Source organism: Palaemon carinicauda, chromosome 22, assembly GCF_036898095.1.
Source record: "Palaemon carinicauda isolate YSFRI2023 chromosome 22, ASM3689809v2, whole genome shotgun sequence".
Taxonomy (NCBI): Eukaryota; Metazoa; Arthropoda; class Malacostraca; order Decapoda; family Palaemonidae; genus Palaemon; species Palaemon carinicauda.
Window position 1 is genome coordinate 61,148,660 of NC_090746.1, and position 4,590 is coordinate 61,153,249.

Here is a 4,590-nt window from a genome sequence, read left to right on the forward strand (position 1 = left end):
TGGGGGGTTGTGTACACTCTTATCCCGGCATCCATTCTATTTTCTTCTAGTGCTGTACCTGTCCCGGCTGCCGGCCTATGAGGCCGGCTGCCGGCCTATGAGGCCGGCAGCCGGGCAGGTGTAGTCTTCTGGTTCTTTTGCTGCCGGCTGGCATCGGTCTTGTACCTTTGCCGGCCGGCTTATGTCAGTCCTTGTCTGCCGGTCACCAAGAGTGTGGCCGGCAGCTGGGTACTACCTTGTGTAGTTGCTGGCCGGCAATCATTGCCGGCCAACACTGGCTGTTGCTGGCCGGCAGCTGCTGCCGCCGGCACAGGCATTTGAACCAGAGGGCTGCCGCCCTATAGCTGTTAAGTAGTATACTTTAAAGCTAATTGTGATGTGTGCCGGCCGGCAAAGGCAGGCCGGCACACATCCTCCTATACTGTACTAGTATTCTTCTGTATAGCATATACAGTAAGAAGAAAACTATAGTAAAAGTTTAGGTACAGCACTGTATCTTCTAACACTATTGTGTTTTCTTGCACGGCCCTTTGCTGTTGCCCTCAGACAGGAAGCAGAGTTCTTCCCCGTCTATTATCCAGGATTTTAAAATCATTGCCTAGGTGTGAGCTCCACCTGTTTCCTCTGGAAACCTTGCATTGGTTACTCTAGTAGAGATAAACCATTTTGATTTTATTATCTGGAAGGCTGCAGCAATGGGTTGTGAGGGAAACACAAGTGTGTGTCTTTCCTTTATGAATTGTTATGCTATACTATGCATATCCAGTGATACATAGTTCACTTGATACTCATGGAAATTTCTTCTCTTTACAGGAGGACCCTCCGAAGTGTGGAAATGTTTTCTGCAATGTCCGCAGCAAGAACCTCTGCGGACATGAGTGTTGTAGGAGACACGCAGCATGCGCTGTCTCCAAGGATGATCTCCAGTATTGGGACCCTCAGGTATGTACTGTATGCACTAACCTGATTACTGAGGCTTTTGATTCCCCTAGAACGGCGGAATCAAGGGATATAGCTAGGGAAAAGCTTCGTACTTGGGTAAGGGGCTTCAAGAAGAACACCTCTGGCCCTTATCTTCCAAGTGAGAAGATGAGGGCGTATCTTTTTCCCCAGGCATCAGCTGAGGCAGTGATTCCCCAGCCTCAAGAGGAGATCCTTCAAGATCAAGTCCAGGTGGACGAGGAAGTCGCAGATGCGATGCAAGACATCCAGTTGTGTGACAGGATGTCTGACCTGGACGAACGTTTGGAAGAAGACCTCCTGGCAGAAGGTCAGGATCAAGTTCAAACCCCGGATGTCGTAGAGGATGAGGTCGACGAGGTGTCGGCTACTCCGGTTCAGATGCCGGAGCCTATCCCCTCAACATCAGCTGGCCTCCCAGTAGAACTGGGACAGGCCCTCTCTTCGATTGTTGGAATGATCCAACAAATGCAGAAGGAGAATCAGGAGAAGGCGGCTGCAATGGAACTGCGTATGCAGTCCCTGGCAGAATCACATGGGCCCCGGAAAAGGCTCAATGTGAAAGACCTTCCCATATGCTCAGATGCTAACCCATGGAGGTATGCTGAGCACATGCCGATGACGACTGGAAAGATCGTCATCTCGGATAAGCTGGGTTCAGTTCCCCTAGAGGAGGTAGAATTCTGGCCCAGCAAGGCATCATATCCGGACTGCTATGTCCGGCTGAGAAAAGAACCAGCTTCAAGGGAGGAGACAGAGCCGAAGGAGGTCATTATTATGGACCACGCTAAGGCTCAAGCCCTACTTTCATCCTCGATGAAAGAGAGGGGCTTCTCGAATTCGAAGGTAGCTGCATTGAGCAAGAAGCTCCCTTCGTTTGTGTCCTCTCCTGATAGAGCCTTCCCCTTTTTACAGAAAGGGTTTGCGGCTGTCCTAAAGGCAGTCGAGGCCGGCAAGCCTTGCCCCTCCCTGGAGGAGTGTAAACCCTTGTCGCTGGCTCTACCTATGGACCACAAAGACTGGAAGGATGTCCATCTGACATTCTCAGTGGGAAAGTTGGAGGCTGATATTGCCGGACGGCAATTCGGCGAGACATCCCCAACTCCCCAAGCTGTCCGAATCTCTTTTACGAAGAGAGTTCGAGACAAAAGAAAGACTGCTGCCTCAATGTCTCATCAGACTACTCTCGAGACGATGGCAAGTGACCCCAAGGTCCATGAAATGTTCATGGTAGTGGCTAAGTCTCACCTAGCCACAGTGACGAAGGACCTTTATAGCTTCGTCAAGGGCAAGGAGAGCTTGCAGGGAGTTCGTGTTCACCGGGGCTTCGGTGAGACACGAGCCAAGGAAGTTAATCTCCTCCAACATTTGGGGAAAAGACCTTTTCCCTACCGATGTGGTCAAAGAGGTTGTTGATAAGGCCGCCGTGGAGAATAGAAACCTTCTCCAGAAGTGGGGCCTGGCTATCAAAAGAAAATCTTCCCGGATGAGGGTCCTCAACCAAAGAGGAAGAATATGAAGACTAGGCTACCATTTCGGCCAGCCAAGCCTTATAGACAGCAACAGCAACTGCAATTGCCTTTGCCTCCAGTGCCCCAGATGGTGGCACAAACCCCGACTGCCTTTCAGTGGGTACCCCAGGCTGTGCCAGGTCAGTCAACCACATTCGCCCCAACGTTCGAAGGACAGTCTTCTTCCTTTCGTGCAAAACCTAGAGGAGCAGCCAGAGGCTCGTCTAGGCGCCCCTCAAGGGGAAGGGGATTCAGAGGCGGTCGTGGTCAGGGAGGCAAGACCTCAGGACGGCAGTCCAAGTGAAATGATACCGGTAGGAGGGAGACTGATGAAATTTTGGGATCGCTGGACCTTCGATCCCTGGGCCCAAAGCCTACTCAAGAATGGACTGGGTTGGAGCTGGTACAGCACTCCACCCCCATGCCTTCGGTTTTTTCCAACACTCCACCCCCATTTTGGAGGAGTACGTTCAAGAACTGTTGGAGAAAAATGTGATCCGAAAGGTGAAGTCCATCAAATTCCAAGGGAGGCTGTTTTGTGTTCCCAAGAAAGACTCGGAAAAGCTCAGAGTCATTCTGGACTTGTCACCACTCAACAAGTTCATAGTGAATTGCAAATTCAAGATGCTAACACTGCAACACATAAGGACCTTACTGCCCAAGAGGGCATACTCAGTCTCTATAGACTTGTCAGACGCCTATTGGCACATTCCAATCAGCCGTCGACTCTCCCCCTACCTAGGGTCAGGGTACAACGGAAACTGTACACCTTCAGAGCCATGCCATTCGGGCTAAACATAGCCCCAAGGATTTTCACGAAGCTTGCGAGCGCAGCTCTCAAACAATTACGCCTAAAGGGAATTCAGGTAGTAGCCTACCTGGACGACTGGCTGGTGTGGGGCAGCATCCGAGACCGAATGCTTGCAAGCTTCCAGTCAGGTGATCCAGTTCCTAGAGTACCTAGGCTTCAAGATCAACAAGAAAAAGTCTCGACTTTCTCCATCCCAAAAGTTCCAGTGGCTGGGAATCCACTGGGACCTTTTGTCACACAGTTTCTCCATCCCAATGAAGAAAAGGAAGGAGATAGCGGGCTCTGTCAAGAGACTTCTAGATTCCGAAAGGATATCAAGACGCGAACAGGAGAGGGTACTAGGCTCTCTCCAGTTTGCTTCAGTGACAGACCCAGTGCTAAGAGCACAGCTAAAGGATGCAACCGGAGTTTGGAGAAGGTATGCATCAAACGCGCGAAGAGACCTGAGAAGACCAGTGCCGCCCTCGGCTACGTACTCTTCTCAGACCTTGGTCCCAAGCCAGACATCTAAAGAAGTCGGTTCTTCTTCAGCCACCTCCCCCGTCGATGACGATTCACTCAGACGCCTCAAAGGAGGGATGGGGAGGTCACTCTCATCGGAAAAAAGTCCAGGGGACTTGGTCCAAGCTATTCAGGACCTTTCATATAAACTTTCTAGAAGCTATGGCAGTGCTCCTTACCTTAAAGAAAGTCTCCCCGCGTCACTCGATCCACATAAGATTGGTGACAGACAGCGAGGTGGTTGTGAGATGCTTGAATCGACAAGGGTCGAGGTCACCAACCTCTCAACCAAGTGATGTTAGCCATTTTCCGATTGGCGGAAAAGAAGAAGTGGTACCTGTCGGCAGTTCACCTTCAAGGAGTCCGCAATGTGACAGCGGACGCTCTATCCAGGTTCACACCGATAGAGTCGGAATGGTCCTTAGACGCAGGATCATTTTCCTTCATTCTGAATCAAGTCCCAGAACTGCAAATAGACCTCTTTGCGACGAAAGACAACAAGAAGTTGCCCCTGTACGTGTCCCCGTACGAGGACCCCTTAGCGGAAGCAGTGGACGCAATGTCCCTCGACTGGAACAGATGGTCCAGGATTTATCTGTTCCCCTCCTCACAACCTTCTGTTGAGGGTCCTCAACAAACTGAGATCCTTCAAGGGGGTAGCGGCAATAGTGGCCCACAAGTGGGCGAACAGTATTTGGTTCCCCTTGGCGTTGGAACTACAGATGAAGTTCGTGCCGCTACCACATCCAGTTCTGACCCAGCGAGTCCAGAAGTCGACTGTCTGCGCTTCATTACAGAAAATTTTTT